Source organism: Temnothorax longispinosus, chromosome 5 (genome assembly GCF_030848805.1).
Source record: "Temnothorax longispinosus isolate EJ_2023e chromosome 5, Tlon_JGU_v1, whole genome shotgun sequence".
In the NCBI taxonomy this organism is placed as follows: Eukaryota; Metazoa; Arthropoda; class Insecta; order Hymenoptera; family Formicidae; genus Temnothorax; species Temnothorax longispinosus.
Genome location: NC_092362.1, coordinates 21616647 through 21637659, shown reverse-complemented (window position 1 = coordinate 21637659; position 21013 = coordinate 21616647).

Below are 21013 nucleotides of genomic sequence, written 5' to 3'. Positions count from 1 at the left end.
TCCGCAGGATCGAGCCTGGGTTGATCGGTTCGATTTCAAAAAAGGACCGCCCTCCCGCGGCGCGAATCCCCGTTCATCCATTCATCCAACTGAGAAGTTACGTTATCTTCCGTCGCGTGTTGAAAGAAGAAGACGATGTAGAATGGAGAAGAACAAGAGGCGGAGGAGAATAGAGCGTACAATCACGATGAGTGGCGGCCGTGAGGTGCGAGCTGCGAGTGGAAAGGCTCCCGGGCTGCCAACCTAATAAAGCAATTTGTCACGGTTGTCGTCCGAATGCCAGCCATACATTAACACACAATCTCGCCTCCGAGAGAGCCGAGCCATCGTCTTCTTTCCTCGCTGGACACAATCTCTCTTCTCCTGTCCTAGTCTCTCTGAGAATCCTCCGTATTCACAACTTTCTCCTTGCACGCGTTCCCGATAGTTCTGAGCATGAAAATTCATCACAGTAAGATAATACGAAATTGGAACGTTAGAAGCAACGTTAGAATGCAAAGATTACAAAGATAGCGCGAGGATTTAAAATAGTACAGCAATAAACATCTCTAAATATAAGCTGCCATTGTTTACGACAATCCGGTAAAGAAATTTTGAATGCATCCCAACAATCGCCCATTGCATTGCGAGAAGAACACACAGGAGCTCGAGCCATTTGTCAATAGCCGCACAATCCCTACTGACTTTCCAGCGGGCGCACATAGGTGACTGAGAACATGCGCATACTATTTTCTTCACGTCCGCCGGAGCACAATGCCCGCGGATTATTACGCGCTTTTTGCGCGAAGCGAGAGAGACCCTAGGACGATCAAGGCAAAGGATGGGACCTGACTTCCTCAGCGACGCCGTTGTAAAGGCGAAGACGTTCTGCAGGTTCTTGCTACTGGGAAAAGGTGCGGGACACATGTGATTGATGGATCCTCTCTACGAGTGGTCCACGGCGAACCAGATGGGTCTTCCTCTCCTCCAACGTGCGCTGTACCTCTCTCCTTCTCTCGTTCTCGGCCCTTCACGTTTTTCTTCTCCCTCTTCGTCGTCGTCGTCTTCTTCTTCTTCGCGAACGCCTTCGCATCCGATGTGCCGCGCGCGGCTTTCTAATCAAGAAATATTGGTCACACTCGGCTCCCGTAGCTCAGGAAACTCGACGGGCATATATACATTTCCGGCAAAATCGACGATGCCTGGAGGAAACGGAAAATTATAATTTTTCCTATACCCTAACTAGATATACACGATACTAATAATAGGAAATTATGACGATGATATAAAATATTAATCGCGAATTAAAGGGACAGATAATTAACCGGTACTCGTCAATCGTGAGTAACTTTATGAGCGTTAGATAGTAAAATTATTTCCCTCTACGAAAGCTATCATTAATCTTTATCACTCTTAAGTATAAAATTCTAAATCCACTGAAAATAGTTCAGAATTTTATTAAAATATTAAATTTATTTCAAAGAACAAGTAACTCAGATGGACTAGATTCTTGCATAAACGTATCGATCGCTAAATCGCATTTATTCAATTCCTTGAGAGGAAGTTACCGATCCACCATTGTATCACGCATGGCTTTCGTCTCTTCTACGACGACGACTTTGGATCTTGAGTCGTGAAGTGGTGCACACGCGCAAACAACGCGTTCGCGTATGCATACATTGCGCTGCGTGCGTGTGCGGCGTGCGTGTTTGTGTGTCGTGGGGTTAATTGAATCAAGCAGCACGCAACCAGCTCTGTATACACTGCCGGGTCATCCGAGGTCAAATCGGTAATGGGCTGACCCTTAATTCACCATGTGGCCGACCGCTGAACGCCGATACATCGTCGCTCGTTCTTGGACATGCGACCCTCCTAAGCACACTCGGTGACCTTGAACTCGGAAGACCGGACGATAGACATCGTGGATCCACGACAACTTCGACGGCACGAAACCACCCCGTGGAGGCGCGTCGAAGCTGTCCGCTCGTCACGGCGCTATTACTTCCGCATAGCTCCTCGCGTGCTATTTGAAGACATAAAAATGGCCGGTTTCATTGAAGAAGCGGCCACGGCGCAATTATTAGTGGACTTTCGATAATTATGATTGAGAGGCAGCTTAGCCCGTGAATGCCCGACGTATGGATTTTCTCGTGGCGTGGTGATTGATCCTCGATTTAAGGGGGGAATCGAGCGGTTGCAATACGTACGTTCATTACCGCGGCAAAGTCGCGGGGTTGGATGGAACAGGTATTTTGAACGATCATTCAATGGAAAAGCAGCTAGGACAAGCGCTTGTAAAATGGACGTCTGGTTTGGGAAATAAATGGGAAGTTAAAGAAAATTATATGCGCAAGCAAAACAAGCGTTTTTTGTAAATTCATGTATCATATTGTACATTATTAAATTATATAAATTATAACTATTAAATATATATAAATATTTCAATTATTAAAAATATAAAGTTGCTAAATATGTGTTTAAATTGAATTAGTGATAATACGTAAAAGCAACTTTATCGAATGGTACTATTAGCACGAGCGAGTGCGAGCGAATTCGGAGGTCGGTCGGTCGTGGATCGATGAGCTTAAATCGCTCTCTCGTGTCTCGTCTGCAATTTGCGAGAGGACCTCTTAATTCGATGTGGTTTTCTGCGCTCACCAGGCCCGTTCGGTAGGCACGAACAACGTGTAAATATGTAACGAGTTCATTAGGCTGCCGGTCCGGCAAACTTTCGTGGCCGCTATAACGACGATCGCTGCCGCTAATTACGGTTTCACTGAATTTCCTCGATTAACCACGCTGCCCTCAGCTTCTTCCCGACATTCGCGCCTTTGTGGCGAACGTCGCGCTAACAGCTTGATTAATGACAAATCACAAATTACATTTCATAAAGGGTAATAAAATTCACGTACACATATTGTTGAATAGAATATGAAAATTTAGAAGTAAGGAGCAACTAACGTTTTTGCAGTATGTTACAATCCATCATCTTGATTATTTTACTTGTCTAAAGTCTAAAGATTTTGTAAGATCCTTTCGTACATGTTTTGTAGAGATCAATGTACTTCCTATTGCTTTATCAAAAGTTAAAATTGATATTTAGAAAGCGATACTTCAGGAACATATTAAATATCTACTATATCATCGTTAAATTTCATTTCGCATCGTGTCCAGCTTCCATTCTAAGATTTCCATTCTAAGATCAATGGGGAAAGCAAATGAGCTCTCCATCGAACGGTTGCGGCGCTCTGGGAAAAGGATGTTCTATTGAATTCTTTTTTTTTTTATCAACCCGGCGCGTCCCAATCTCCAAAATTATGGCCAATAAAACGGTACACGGTAACAAGAACAAAACCGCCACTTTATACGACGGTGGCAAGGAGGATCTCCGGACGTGGCAGACGAATAGTGCAGAGCTCATCGCGTCTAACGAGTTCCCGCGACGCACATTGAATCCCACACGACGGAACCGCGACACACAAATCCCACGGAGACGCTTATCCACCACGACGCGTATATCGACGCGAGAGAAGACGACGAATTTAATTTATTCGACCTCGGGCCTACACGCGCCTCGCGATTCCGTCCATCATTGGGTCAAACGTGTCGCAGAGATTCAAAAGGGACTTTCTCTCGCTAATTGTCTAATTGACGTGACCGTTGGCCGTGGCTCTAAATGACCGAAGAAAGGAGAATCTACGAAGGGTCGAGTCTGAGACATTGACCGGGCAATCAGTATCGGGTTTCCCCCCCCCCTCTCTCCGTACCTCTCCTGTTTCTTCTGTTTCAACGTGGACGTACAACAAACGGCTCTCTCAACTCCTATCGCGTCAACGCATTTGATAAGAGCCGAGGTCACCCGGTAACCAGTCAACAGATGCGGCCAATTGGACGGCTTAATGCTCTACGACGCTTTGAGGGAGTGTGCGATTGTAAGGCGTATGCACTGTAAATTTTTAAAATTTATATTGCATTGTATGCATTATTAGATCACAATAGCCGATAAAAGTTTAATTTAATTTAAATTTAAATATTTTTTTATAGTAGGTATCTGCAAATGTAATAATTATACATTATCATATATTTAGAAAGATAAAGTTTTTCATATTATATATATATATAATATATATTTATGTACTATAAAATTTAGAATTAAGTAAAGTAAGATATTTAAATATTTATTAATCATATTAAAATATTGGTAATAGAATTATACATAAATAGATGTACATATTAGCGTATACAAAACTTTAGTTATAAGTTATAATACTCAGCTACACACAATACTAGCACTTTTTGACATCAACCCATTTATAACTTGTTCGTATCTGACAAATGTGTCTGGATACTGTAAATAACCCATCTGTTGAATAATACATTAGCACTACTTTACGATGTAGTCCTGACAACGTAATTTGATGATTGCAATTACTAATTGCGGCTGTCTCATCTTTAAAAAATCCGATTTATAAACTGCCACAATACAATTTATAATACTTTTTACAAATTAATCAACCTTTATGTATTATGTAACATACGAATAGATGGAACAATAAAAAATATCGCTAGCGAAGTTCTGCAGACAACGGAATGGTTAATTAAACACATATAAACTTCATTATAATGGAATTTTTTTGTTACAAAATTAAACAAATAATTTTAAGAAAAATTTAGCGCTATTTGTAATTTAGTGCGTAATATATGTAGTATTAAAGAAAAACATGTAACATGTGCAAATGTCGCTCTTACTAGAGAATTCTTTTATCAAAACGCCGATATTTGAACACAATATCGTACATGAATCTTTCTTGAAGACTACCGCTTTTATTCAAAATTACATTAAAAATAAAATTTTTCTTTTTACGCTTTAAATTTAATTTATTAAAAGTCTTCAATTTTTAGTCATCCATCGGGCATATTCAATCAATATCTCGACTTCAAAGCGAAAGATATTCTTCTTAGTCAGATCTTTGAGTAAAAAATGCATGTGATTTCTGAAAGCTCCATATAACATGCGCTCAGGACAATGAACGCGATGGTTTCTTCACGAAGGACAATTTGGCGCCCGGGCACATTCAGAGCGCAGTGGCTCTTACGGCGAGCTTTAGAAATCGCCGAGTCGACAGCAATCGCGAGACTCGGCCGAAGTTTTGATGTCACAAGTTTCTCTTGGTTGTCGAGAGTGGTTGTTAAAAGTCGTGTCGCAATCGTCGTGTCGGTGAGCTACCGACATGGGGCTGCGTCCGACTGCGCAACTTCGCGTCTTTCTGTAATCTCTTAAACGCAGTACCTCTTATACGCGCATGTACTTTTAACACTCTCGTGAGCGCGCGGACGTTGGTGAGTGAACGAATTATTATCGGCTTATACCGAGTGGAATAATAATTTTGTGTTTTTACGATGCTGCGTAGCTGTTTTTTCAGCTCAGTGAGTTTCGCGGAATCTATCAACTTCGTGTACGGAGTATCGCCAGCGAAGTTGCAGTTAAAATTTATAAAGTTTGTTTATACAAAGCTAAAAAAATATATTTGCACGTAGAAAAAGCGAAGCAAGAAGGTATCTCGTTTAAAATTGAAAAATTTCTATCGTTTATTCTCGCATTCATTCAATCATGTTCATCCAATCGAGACGAATCGTAATCTGCAGAATCTGTTGCCGTAACTTCAACAATAAGCCGCGACGTACCCCAACAATTAAATGGTCCGTTGATTAGCGTGCGAAATCGGCCGAGTCCCATCGAGTTCGTTCACGCTCGCGCGATTCGCGCCTTTTTCGTCCGCCTCAACGCGTGCGTTCGATCCTCGAATCACCCACGTTCAACAAGCCGCATTAAGCCACCCCTCGTTACACATATATTCTAAAGGAAGGAGAAGGAGAATAAAAACGATTCAAGTATTTAACAGAATGCCTTCCATGAGGTTTATCTCAATATGTGTTATTTTAAACTATAACAACTTTAAATGTTATTGCAATGGAGGGATTCTTGATTTTCTTCTAATTTCAAAATTATATATGTAATATACATATATAATTAAATTTAAAATCATGTATCAAATAAAATCAAAATTATGTATTTATATATATGTATATAATTCACCTCCCGCTGGACAATATTACATAAATTAGATTTTAAAAAGATTTTAATCTGGCATTATAATCAATGTTCAATGTATAAATATTGATACGCGTAATGACACAACACCAATTTGTACAGTTGTTACTATTAGCTGTTAATTGCGGGAGATTTAGCACGAAGAACAGAACAGGACTTAATCATTGGCATCCGCGATACTCTGTTTTTCAAGCCAGCCGAGTGTTACGGGCAAGCGGTGAGATTTTACCATTAAGGAACGTCATTAGCATTACGATGATTAATTACGAGCGACGACTTCACGAGTCGTTAACCGCCAGGCGACGGACTCTCTCGAATTCCCTCCCTGACCGAGGAAACGACGAGCTGTGCGCCTCGATCTCGTTCGATCGTCCAAGCCTCGCAGCCGACCGCAGCAATTCTTGAATCCGCTGCTGGAAGTGATTCTTACTGACCCAAAAACTCGCGGCGCCCAAGGTTCCATTATGTAAATTAAAATACTGAAAGGAAGCAATGCGCGCCCGCTGCTCTCTTATTACTATCTTTCGTAATCACTATCGGTTCGTTAAACATTTGAACAAGTAAAACGATCATGGTGATCTTTTTAACTCATACTGAAAATTATTTCACATTTTTATAACAATGTTAATATTATTTCTAGATAAATTTTTGTTATCAAAAAAAATACTGTCTATAATACCAAGTGTCATAAACTTTAGAGTATTTTTCGTACATATAGAGACGAGTCTGAGAAGCAAGCATTTCCTGAAATTTGTTAGAAAAAATATTCGACTTCCCGATTTATTAGATCTAACCAAGGCGCCTTATTAGTCTAATATGCATAAGCTGCCAATCGTTGGGAGAGATAGAGAGAGAGAAAGAGAGAAAAGAAGAAAGAGAGAGAGAGAGAGAGAGAGAGAGAAGAGGACGCTAGGGAGAGATTCGACGAGAAGAGGGTGAGCTTTGATTGGTCCATTGAGGACACGTGCTGGCAACCCCGACGTGGCCCAGCCCTCTGGCTGTGCATCTCGTTACGAACTCATTCAGGAACTCCAACGTCGCCAATGACGGAATCAAGTGGAATTGTTAACGGGGGCACCGTAGGTGGCTGGGAGAAGAGAAGGCGATAGAGATCGAGCCCTAATGACAACGACGATATAATCTGATGAGATAATTCACTTTACATGATCGCCACCACGGGATCTCCGACGGATTGATACTTATCGGACTTGACTCAAAGGTTAACGGCGTTCCTACATCGTATGCGCATTGCCGGGATTAATAAAATTTATTATGTTTTTTTTTATCAAGAACTGTTTATTTATGTAATGATGTGGTATTGGCAAGCAGGAATTGATACCAATTAGTATTGTATTACACATATCATTTGCATTCACGAGTAGTAATGATGTCTAAATAAAGAGGACACGGGTAATGAAAATTAATGATGCTCCTGCGGTTGAAGCGGAAAGATAGCGATCGGGTTTCGATGACAATAATGTGAAATAACGTTATGTGACAGCCGCAGGAGCTGTGAGATTTCTCAAGTGCTTAATATACAATTATACATTGATAATCAATGCGACTGTATACAAAAGATTTAAGATTCTATCGAGCAATACATGCGTAATTATCACTTCTACAAGTGTTAGTGCCACCATGACTTATTGATGATACAATTGCATTAGCAATTGTAGCGCGGTTATTGTGCTCGTTTATAAATTATAGGTATTACCCATTTTTTACGGACGTTGATAGAAATTTAATGAGTGTTTAATAATAATCAGCTTGTTGATATCAATATGTCAGAGAAGAATAAGCTTCGTATGTTCACTAAAGCAAAACGATGCGAAAGCAAGACGATGGAAAAGACAAATTCGTATGAGATGTCCCAATTTATATTTCTCATATAGTCTAAAGAGCTTCCGTGCAATTTTTTAAATATTTCAATAAATGAGCAGTTTAAAATAAGAATCGATATTTTCATATACAGCAAATTATATAGCGTTTTTCTCTGAATTGGAGAAAGGACCACGCTCTCAGAACCCTATAGGACCGAATCTATCGCGTATAGACTTCGTCGCCAAACTTCCGTTGAGGGAACTTCAATTCCGACTTCGTCGCCGATAAGGCACAGGTGAGGGTCCTATGTTGCGCGACTCAACGCTACTTGCCACGTTGCGAATTTCCACGAGTGCACTTCATGCGCCTTTCAACCGCGCGGCCGGTGAAGCACCCTTCGATGCTGTCGACAGCGCTGTGCGACGGGGAATACCCGCGGCACCGCCACAGCGCGGCGTGGCGGCGGCGGCGGCGGCGGCCGCATGAAAACGTGTACAAAATATAATGGACGAGTGAAGTGCGTCGCGGTCGCTCTCCCGAAGTGGGCATTGTTGGCCCACATGCTCGCTCGAACAAACCGGGCTGATCGACCTCGTGGTAACACATGGGAACGCCGCGCCGACAGGCCGCCCCGTTTCTTCCTCTTCCCGTTCGCCGTTCCCTTTTCTTCTAATCTCGTCTTTCCGCGTCATCCTCCTTACTCTCCTCCCAATTATGGCGTCGACCTTTAAGATCATTAGTCGCTCGACAATGCTCCTGCACGACTTCCTCGTTTGTACACTTAAGATACGTGAGCAATTTAAGTTTGGATTAAGTTTCAAGATTGGCAGGCCCATTTTCTGATGTGGGAGCGTAGATACTAATGCATCATTAATAACAAACAGTTGTCTTCTTGTGTGACGTTTAAAATAAAGGTGCTTATTAAAAAATAATAATTTGTAATAATATATAATTTGTGAAAAAAAGTTTGTTTCTTATATTTTATAATTAAATTTTATTTTTCTTACTTTATTTAATTTTGAAACAAATTTCGTAAACATATTACGATAACAATGGTTATCGGAATGGTATAATGCTGTCAACACTCTTGACGGAATAACGCGACGCATTATAAAATTTTGACCGCGCAAACAAGTTTGTGCATGCAACGCGCTTTATGAGCACGATAATGCTCTCCATTGAGAAATGGCATCGTTTAAGTATCCGCTACTATTTCGCTGTCGATGCCCTGCGACGGACCCTCGAGTCCGCTCTCCTTCAGGCCGGTTTAGAGGTGCGGGTACGGATGTGAAAGAGAAACGTACGTATATGTACGTACGCCCCGGTACCCGAAGGGTGAAACAATAAGCGACGGACGACAATGAAGATTTAAGTGGCGACCTCAATGATATCAACTGCACGCCGGAATAGAATTCAATTGAATTGAAGGAACGGCAAGGGGAGCCCTCCTCTATCGCTTACGCGGCCGACGTTTTGTAACCACCTCGTTGACGACTTTAGCGGTTTTCACGTGGGTCTCAGTCAACCTCCTCGTCCTCTAATCTGATATTATATCTCAGCTATATTCTAAATCTTACGAAGCAAATGTGTATAATGAAGCGAGATAATCTTATACATTTTCAACGTAACATCTCATTCGCAATTGCTATATTTCTATCATGTAAAATAATGTTTGACTCCAGATAGCACGCGTGCGGTTTCGTCGGATGTTCTATACGTTTTAAGATACATCAGAGAGAGAGATCGAAATAAGTGTGCCCCGCAACAATATATGGCAATGTACGCACGAAACTAATTACTCGCGAGCCGTGTAATTTCGTCCCTCCGCTCTCGCACCCACGACCCACCAACACGCCAATTCTTTCGAGCATCACGTCGTGGCGCGCAGTTAACCGGCGAGCGTACGCCAGTAATCACGATTAAGGTGCTTACCCATCAACGAGCGGCGTTAACTACCTGCCCCGGCCCAATTTGTGGCAAATCCGCGAGCGCGCGCTCACCTACTCTCAAACGCTCGAGACTCGCTCGCTCCGCTCGCCATCGGTCGCACTCGTGGCGTAATATAGCGCCACATGCATAATTAATCGTTGCGCTGATATGTCGACGAGTGCGCTACAAATAGGGATAGCATGTGGTTAATTCATCGTGTCGGGGCGATCGCGGGTGATTGCGATTTTATTGCGCGATGTTACAAGCGCGCTTTATCGCGCCGCCAGATTATCGTTCGCGATCGTTTAACCGAACTGTTGGTTCAGCCCCGCTCGCAAGTGGGATCGCGAAAATTGAAAATAAACAGAAAGGCTATTACGCCCTCGCGTAATGATTTATGGCCCGTACGAACTTTCTCGTTCGTATTTCGCGATTATCGGCACGTTACTTTTCCGGTGATTAATATTATCTTAATTGCTTTTTCACATGTTCCGGTTGTTGTTCGGAGAAATGACGAAGCATGTGAACATTGGCACGTTTTTATTATCTCATCACACTCTTTATCGTTGTTACTTTTTTGTGGAAAGGAAAAGATTGTAAGAAAAACTTCAGGCTCAACTTGCTCTTATCATGTTCAATGAAACGTTTTAGATTCGATAGTTTACAGTTTCAATTTATAGTATTAAACACATCATTAATAAATTTATTAAATTAATATTAATATGTGATATAAGTTCTTCCATGAAACGAACAACTTGCAGATCTAAAAAATTCGAGAGACTACTCTTGTACTTAGAATTTGAAACAATATAAAGACCAATTTATTCAAAAGTCAACAAATTAATATTATGAAACTGTGAAACATTTATCAGTAAATTGAAAAGAGTGAAAGTAGAATTATGGAATATAGTACTATGTTTTAATTTTTTAGATGGATATCCATTTGAGCAAGAGGAAGAATAAGAAGAAGAACTTTAGGCTCGTCTGGAGTCTTACATTAAAGATACTCCTAGTGGCGCCATCTCTTCAGGAAGTAGAGAACCAAACTCCCGTGGATATGAGGATCGGTTAGAAACGACGAAATATACTCCTAACTGGTTAATATAACATGTCTCATAAATCAAATACCAAAAGTGATTACGTGCGAAATATTCCATATGTGACTCTTATCCTCGATTAATTTGATAGAATTAAATCACTTTGAAAGACTCAAGAACGATTCGATCAGTTCAAATTGGTTTACGATTTCTTAATAGAGTGAAGCTTCATATTACGTAATCATATTTTAAATAAAATCAAACGTTACGTATCTATCACTTTTTAGTAAATAATTTTTTAACATTTCCTATCGCTGAATCGTTATATTATAAAGTATTAGAAGTGCATTACCCGGTTTTTCAACATTGAAGATATCGGAATCCTTGATATACGATCGTCGAATTTTCAAAGCATGATAAACTTATTCTGCCACGCGTGATTGTATTTATTGAATACATTATTGCTATAATGTAACATTCGCATTAGTTCAATGAACATAAATTCAATATATAACGAGAAGGATTCACTGCAAAGATGACCCAATGGCCGTACGGGGTATATGGAAGGATCCAATCGCACTGCGGGCACGCTCGGTATCCAGAACTCCCTGATAAAAAGCATCAAACGAAGCCGCTGGCATTCACGGAAAGCGCCGGCCCTGCTGCACCCTCTCTCGAGCGTGTCCACATCGCGTCCTTCCTGCAACATCGACCGCATTTTTTCCGTTGGCATCGATCGCGGCATTGCGCTCCGTTCACCGCGAAAAAGATTGCCCGGGGGAAGGGAAAGTTATCGGGAATACGTGTCCCCGTTCCCCGTGGTTGTAGACATCGCGGATGCGTTGTCCTTTTACGGGTAGCAGCCTTTTTTTATGGGAATTGGACGTGCTTGTAGGTGGGCATCGCAGGAAGAACAGCTGTCGAATGATCGAATAGCGACCGAATGTCCGAAAGTCGATCCGAATATCGTGCGTGTCTACGGATATACCTACATATTAATATGCGAAAAACAAACAATAAGTCCAAACAAAACAAGATAAGTCTAGTGTAAAAAATGCTATTGCTGGTATTATTTATGCATGTATGCAGGATGAAAAACGAAGCTTCGCGTGATCGACGGATCCGCATCCGGAACTTCGCGGCGATATGTCCCGACGATACATATCAAACAATGTTTTTTCTTTTTTTTTTTATTACGTATTACGTTACGTGCTCGCGCTTCGCGCCTCTTCTGAGATATGCTTTTTCGTCGAATCGATCGCGCATCGTCCGCCACACTCGGCAGAGAAGAAGCGAGCGAGACGCACCGTCGATCAGCCACCACGGCGAAGAAATATAAATTTCATTTATCTTCCTTCTTCATCTTCCTGTTTTTCTTCGTCGAGTACGCGCGATTCCGGAATACGAGCGCCAGTGCACAAGCCGCGGCTGCGATTATTATGTAAGAATGCGCGACTCATGTTCTTGTTGTCGCATCGTCTGCATTCTTCTTGTCGCGCGTAACCACTTCATACGTTGAATAAAAACCACCAAGATGAAGACAATTAATACGATTACCAGCGAAGGTTAATGCGCATTATAGAATCCTCTTTTTACCCGCATAATGCCGCCATAATTAACGATATGCGATATTATTGCAGGAAAAGTCGGCTTAAGTATCGCTACATGCTGCAATGAATTATTATTAATTTTTTTTCGAGCGGAAAGATTTATAGTTTTTAATCTATTAATTATATTATTCACAATAAACTTCGTACAAAGATATACAACATAAGCTAAGGAAACACTTTAAATTGAACTTCATTGGACTAATGCAAAAGTTGGTGCATTGGCCACGTCAATTCTTGTAGTCAAAATTATGAATATTGATTATAATTCATATTGTTATAACCAACATAGCATGCATATCAAAAAGACGTCCAGAAGATATCCCGAAGATATATTTAGGAGATAGGATATCTTCGGGATATCTTCTGGACGTCTTTTTGATATGCATGTTATGTGGGAACATAAATTAATAAATTTATTTATACGTAATTCTTATGTAGTAGGTATATAGTTAGATTGAAATGTTGTAGATATGGATTGTGGTGTATGGGGGTTTAAGAAGTTGGGTTTTGGTCGGAAGATTCTTAGCTTCATATAGTTCACAGTGGACTGTATCATTACGGGAAAGCAAGCCGGGTTTTAATGCTAGGGTCGCTCAAGCTAGTTCGATACCAAAATTCCCGACTACGACGAAACAAAGAACAGTTGCGGCGAACATTAACACACCGGCAACGACGAAATGCAGGTGGACCATATTACAAAACCAGGCTTAGAGCCACAAAATTGCTATACCGGCGGGAAAATGAAAATTCGGTAAACGTTTGTATCGGACTGTTTCGAAAGGGAACATATACATCATGTGACACAGTTGTTCTCTCACGACAGTGTTATTCTTTTTACGTCTAAAAAGCAGAGATAACTTCATGAAAGTAAAATTAACATTTACATTTCGGAATTTTGTTGTGCATAACTGAAGATAAGTTGCACGAGTTACACGCGTATACTCGTACAAGAAATATAGACTTTTAATCAAGAACATCAAAACTATAATTAAATGTAAATTTGGCACTCAATGATATTCTTGCACAATAAGTATATACATATTCATAGATTTATTACTCTACGAATCGCGAATTATGCAATTATGACAAACCATTTACAAGGAAGAATTATTATTGACTTGCATGCAGCGGCACGTAGGTCGTGATATCGGCCGAAAATGCCAAACGTTAACGTACAGGAAAATTAAACACGACATTTTTCGTCAAATGACGAGAGTAAATATAGTCGGTGAAATTACATAGCGATTTAAGTCAAAGTTGTAATAAGAGAGACATTCAACACGTAAAACACACAATCAACATGCGGCGGTACAACAGCTATTAGTAAACAGGAGAATGACCGTTAGTACATGGACGTTAAACAGAATAAATTAGGCATATTATGACAGTTGTTCGAGAGTAATGGCCGCTAATCCGCGAACTATTAACGTCATCGACCTGTCTTTTAAGTATTATATGACGGTATATAATAAGTTATTTAATCCTGGCGTATACTAAACATCTTAGTAGACGCCACTAATTATGTCAGCCGTAATATTTAATCAGGGCGTTCTAATAATAAATAATAAGAATAATAAGGCACTAAAAGTCTTTTATCGATCTCACGAAATTAGCACGTTTATTAATATTACACGAGATGCGAATGATTTAAAGCATTTAAAGCGATTATTGAATATAAAAAGGAACCGTGAAAATAGCTTCATATGTAAATTCAATGGATCGCGAACGTCTATATCGGAGTATAGGTTCGTCAAAATTACAGTTTCGATAATGCATGCAAAACGGAGCTATTTATAACGCTACTTACATGACGCATAAGACTAATTGATTAGTCCTCGTTACTATTTTTATCTGGAATTAGTCATGAAGGGGACGATATCGATGAAACTTTTAACTTTTTGAAATTTAAGCTAATGGCTTAAATAAGTAGATAAAATAAAAGTTTTGCCAAGGGAGTATTTCATATTGTATGTATGCAATAAGCAAATTATACGTAGTCCCAAAGTGTATGGTTTGTACAATATACATGAATGAAAAATAGTACATTGATAATGTCACGATACAGCTTGCCATATCTTGTCACGTGTTATCGACCGGGCATAAACAACTTGATGAACTTGATTTGATTAATGGTGGTTTGTTTTTTATGTCGGTACTGGGGTGATCCGCGTTAATTTAGGATCACGAATTACACCAAGATATATATATATATATATAAATATATAGCAGCGATTATATAAGCTTTACAAACTATTCGTGAAGTACGTACTCGTTGCATTAAATGGTTCACGTAGAGTTGTCGATAATTTCGGTATCGACCGTCATGCTTAATAATGGCACAATGTTGTGGTCGCAATTATGGTGATAGTGGTGAACTCGTAATTGTGTATGGTGATAAGGTATATCGTACGCGTACACATATCGAATGTACGCAGTTAGATTAGGAAACTAGAACATTTACGATGGTCATTTAGTTAATTACCAAGCATTGTGCTATCGGTGGCTTAACCTTGACAACCAGATAGCCATTGGGATCAATTTATGGTGAAAAGAACATGGTGGAGTGCCCTACATATTTTTTTGGGAGCGTTATATTGGGAACTACAAGAGGTCAGATAACGAGATCTTGTTATCGGTGCTATGTAATGTTCGAGCTCTCTCTTAACGCGCTCCTCAGGGATCATCCGCAGCGGCCGGATCATTAGGAGTCTTCCGGTTCCGCGCCAAGCGGCGGTAAGCAGGACAAAACGCCATAAACTATATTAAGCAGCGACCATAAAACACTCCCGCTGGGTACGTATACGCCCCGCTTGATTTCAAATCCTTGGAAGGCCTCGCTATTCACCTTGATCTGAGAGCGGTGCGTGTCGTATATATTTATTGAGACAGTAAACCGCAATTATGCCCACCATAACCGACTAACTAACCGCCGCATCGTCTTCGTCGCGGATCACGAACTTTTTTCGACCGGTTTTTCTCGCTTCCCTCATCACCTCGACGGCTTCTTTCCCGATCTTATTTTCTTTCGGCGTCACCGGAAGACGAAAAAATCTGTAAGTGTAACTATTGGCGGTTTATAAACGACTAATCGCGTTCCATGATTAATTTGCAAGCACTTTACAAACCAGATCGATGGTTTTTTTATTAATATTAAAGAAGAAACTTACAGAAAATTACAGAAGGTTCCATGATAATTATTACAATAATAAAATAAAAGAGCTTAATTAAAACTTATATTTTTATTACATTCGCACACTACATGTAAGAGTTTTACACACAAGCAGATTGCGTTTTACATTAATTTTCCTTGGTTATTGTTATTTACGTTACTTTTTTTAGAATACGCAAATTTTTGTAGTCTAATTTATATTAGCAAGAATGGAGCGATTCGTTTACCATTGTTCTCTACTTCAAGATAAGGTCGGTGAACTTATTGACATGAAAAATAAGTAAACAGCCACAGGACAAATTCGACGGATAATGTCATCCTAAAGACGAGATAGTCGGAGGGGAAACACGAGCCTCGCCGAGACCCGCGGCTCCGCTCGGATTCGTCCAACGGATTTAATGATTATTACCGCGCCGATGATTGCGCCATAAAACAACATATTGCTGTACCTGGAACTCCGCGGCGCGCTGGAACTTCAGCTAGCTCGTATAACCCCTGGGCGATAATAGAGCTGCCCCGGTTTCCGGATATTCCCGTAGACTACTTGTAGAGCATGAAGCGCGTATTTGTAACGATTCCATACCGCTAACGTGAATCGAAACGCGGATCCGTTATAGCAGGAATACGTATAGCGTTAGACTGTTACTGACTATTAATCGTCGAACTTACTCGTCGTGGGTGCTGCAAACGGTCGCCACAGTTCCAAGGAGTCCTCGACACTTTGCCAACGGCGTGTCTCGCGATCCTTTGTTGTATGTACCGCGCGCGCGGCCGTGCACATTCTCTCTTCACTCCCATTAATTAACTTCCACGGCGTACACGACCGCTCTCCTGTTTTGAGAATGAGGAGAGCGCGTCCCTCGCGCTGTATCGCGGCTCTACAACATCCGTTCTGCATTAATTGAATACGCTTGCATTTACACGCGATATCCTACTCGCGGCCTTCGTTTACGCGTGGCTAAAAACCATTTTTCTGAAAAATTTCAGGTTTATACATACATATATACGGTCCTTCCACCGACGGCAGAATTCGCCGCGCTTGCGTGACACGCGAAAATATGAATAGCGGAATATTGAAATGTGCTGATGGATCCAACATATAGTGTTCGAATCAGATTATTTTTTAATGTTAAATATCTTGCAGTGTTGTTTATCAGTGCAAAAGAATTTTTATTCATGTGGATTTATCAAACAAAATTCTCTATTTTAAATATATAGTTTTTAAAGATCAGTCAATTCAAACCTTACTTTAAAGTTTAAACGATGTGATAGTTTTAAACACTATATTTAAAACATCGCAGAATTTTCTGCGGAATGCAGTCTCGGCATTAAAACAATCAGCACTGTCGCTCGCTCGCAAGTATCTGGCCAGTGAGACACGAACACGACCAGTCGTTCGATAAACAATGTCGCCGCCGAACAAAAGTCAGAGGTAACGACGGCGGAGCGATCCATCGCATGTTTAACGAAGCGCAGCCGGCGGGTATTGCGGCGGACAAAGAGCGGGCAATATCGCGGGAAGCTATGACGAGAGACTAAAGGAACGGACAGCGGCTAAAGAGGGCATCGCCGGTTGTAGAAACAGTCGTAGTGCCACAAGAAACTGACTAACTGGTAATTAGCATATTCCCGGAATATTTCGGAAGCACGCGATGTTCCGGCCGCGCTCGTGCTCCGCGAAGTCTCGCGATCGCTCGGATTCCAATGAGAGAGAACTTTGTTAAATCAGACAGATGCTGGCTTATTGTATAACCTGTTCGTGAATTCCTGCGAAATGATCGATTCGAAGCGGAAAATAACTGTGAAAAGAAGATATAAAGGCAATATTTCATAGAAATATGAAAATGCAGAAATATATGGGTGCGCAGATAATCATTTATTACTGGAGATAATTTCTTCATTTCAAATAATAGATTTACTTCTGATAATGTTTGCCTCTCTAAGCGGAAATTCACTTGAATTTATTATGCATAAAATTATCTCAAAAAGGAATTTTAATTTCCTTTATAATTTAGCACACATTTCTCCAATCTATACGCCTACGTTGACCATTTAGTTACTAATTATTTTACCGACGAAACATGGCCGTAGATTTCACAAGAGCCTTCGGACTGACGCCTCCTTTCATCAGAGGACTGTCGTCCCCTCTTTGTCTCATCGATGCAAGCAATCTTGCAAAACCTGTCGCCCCGTAGATGTACTGCTTTGCTTCGAGGGATAAACCGTCTTTCACCGACCGTAACCGATTATCCATGCGTGTAATTGGACCTAATTGGACATCGATCTACGTACGATCTTCCTGCGTTGTCCGTCCCGCGACTTCGATCCACCACCATCGGGGCCAGGCGAATTACTTGTGACGCTCGATTATTACGGGATTAATGACACGATGACTCAATTAGACGACGCGACGTGCCCGCGGAATTCAGACGCCTCGGAATCGAATCCTACGCTCGTACGCGCCATTTACGCCTTCAGCTTCAACAATTTCATAATTTATCCGCTGTAACGTGTTGTCCTTTAGCCTGCTTCCCGATTATATCAAAGAGAGACTTTGTTATTAGAACGTATCTTAGAATGTAATCAAAAGTACAAGGCAAAGTACAAGTATTAGCTACAATTTTATTAACGAATATCTTCAAAAAAAAAAGATTGAATAGACTGAAAAAATTGATTAGATTGTTTCTTTTATTAGTCCAATGATGGAAAACATTGTTGTGATAGATTTATAAAGTAAATGATATATTTATCTTCTAACTTATCCAGTATGCGTTGGAAGATCAGAAAAGGCAAAGATAAAATTTAAAAAATGCAAATATATACGTGCATTAATTGTAACGTTTAATTCATGTCACATCACTGTCATGATATATCATTACGCAGAAATTTATACGCAAGATTACTCCCCAGTGTAATTGCCATTTGTATACGCGTAGGCGAGACGGATAGCGCTCTTTCGCACGCGTGGAAGAGCATAGCTCGAATCTAACGAGCAAATACAGATCGTATCAGCTATTATGGCTGCTCTATTACGGTGATTAAGCTGTGCTCGCGTATAATCGTGCGAGTCACGGAGTATTGTCCGCGAAGTGTCGCCGTACTATCTCGTCTCGTTTCTCGAATGAAGGTGTGACATATCGTCTGCAATCTCTTTTCAAAGTATCCCATATGAATGCAAAGTCTACTTGCCTTCATCTAGATAATTTACAGTAAGATAAAAGGATTTCTTTACGTATGAAAAGTTACAAAAGATCTTACACGTACCTCAAGATATGTTAACATGTATATTTTTATGTAAAAAAAAAAACATCTAGTGAGCACCTTACAGATCACAAAAATTAAAGTAACAGTTACATTTTCCATCGAATAGTATGTAGAAGTACAAAGTCGACAAAATATGAATCTTGAAGGGATAAAAAGGCAATTTTGGCCGTAAGGTAAACGATGAACAGTATTTAGCGCAGGTATTTGTCTAGTCAAACGGTTTGATAATTGGCGGGGATTGCGTTCCTCACTTTCGACGTTTCGTGAGCGCTCGATTTGCTACTGGATTACCGGACGACCGCTTATTTGCCGCAAAAGGAACGAGATCCTTCTGGCTCGATTTACAAGCCGATAATTTCGTGGCTCGCGCTCTTCTGGGAAAAACGTGGTGACCGATCGCTTTCACTCCGCGCCATTTACGATTGGTTCAAGGTTTTCGTTCTTTACCTTTTTCTGTCCCCGTGCTGCACCTGCAACATGAAAAAACACGGAAGCGTGATTACGATGTTGGGGCTGCGCAGATACGATGCCAATAAGAGCGAACACGAAAGAGCAGAGGGTGGAGAAAGATACAAGGCGGGAGTCTTATAAAATATATATATATTTTAGTAAAAGATATATAACTAAAAGTTCAGATTTATTTACAATTATAATATATGTACAATTTCCAAGAATTCGGAACCAATAAACTTAAATACGGTAAATAATTAATTGTAATGTTGATATTAAGAATCATTTATAAATCTGATATAATTATGTATTTCTTGGGCAAACCTGCATACTTAGAAAGAGGAAACTTATCATTACTTACACATATATGTATATACCGTCCTAATATTTCGTCTTACGCATTTTATGCGATGATTAAGTTGCGGCCATGCACATATTCGCTCAGTAATTGTACATTTCTTTATCTCCGAGGCGATTAATCAGATTCCACGTCGCAGAATTAGCGGTCGTGAAAAAAAAAACTCTTTTACCTCCACAGGAGAAAATTAACGCGCGACGCGCTCGAGAGCGAGCGCGAGCGCTCGGAGGCTCTCGTGCTGGTCGCGCGGTAAAAAGAAAATGCGACTTTGAGCAGGGAAAAACGTCCGAGCCGATATGGTTTGCACTGGAAAGGAAAGGTGGCAGGTGATATGGCACGCGATACGAAAATTACGGTGGCATCGATCAATACATGCAAGAATCGACAAAGGGGCAGCAGGCGCATCAATGGCGGCGATGCTAATTTTCAGTGCCCGCTCGCACGGCGTTTTAGCGTTTACCGAGAAACCTTGCATGCGCGTGTGTGTTAGCTTCTCCAAAAAAAAAAGATTCCACGGAGAAGTAAGTGAAACCAGCGAGGATCGACCTGACCGCGTGCGTGTCCTTACAATGTATGGCATCGCTTTTTTTTAGATTTATAATGGCCGCTGATAAACGCGCTGTTTTATTCCCCCTTGATCTGAATCGCGGTTAGAATGTTTTAGCGACAGCACGCGAAGGTTGCACTTTAATAATTAAACAAATTGTCTTTAGAATTTATTAGCCGGCTCCGCGCGTTAATGAATATAAACGCGCAATAAATTTACGTTCTCTAATTTAGTAATTACAAGGATCGATCTTTAATTTAATGATAATTGCATGTCCCGATAGTCAACGGTGACAGTACTTCCTACATTTAATTTGCAATTAAAGCTTTTTGCATAGGGAAAAGGGAAGTGTTGCAAGACTTGCGGGTCCGGTAATGCCGTTCGCTACGATACACCGGACGATTTCGCAATTACGCGGAAGCGATAAATCGTCAATTCAAAACGACGGCGAAGAGCTGATAAAGACACCATTTTATCCTCGTATACAATTTACGATTAAACTCGCCGATGATAGACCAGGCGAAAATTGCGACTAGATCGAACCGCGGGCATGAAACACGCAAGTAACGCATTGTCACGTGATAGTTGCGAATCATGCTATCTGCGACAAAAATCTGGCGCTGATTTGCCTGCTGTACAAACACCCTATTTAAATTCGTGCTAGACTTTTTAGTAAAAATATCGCTGATGTGAAAACCGCATTAAAATCAGCAAACTGCAATGCGTGCACGATTTTC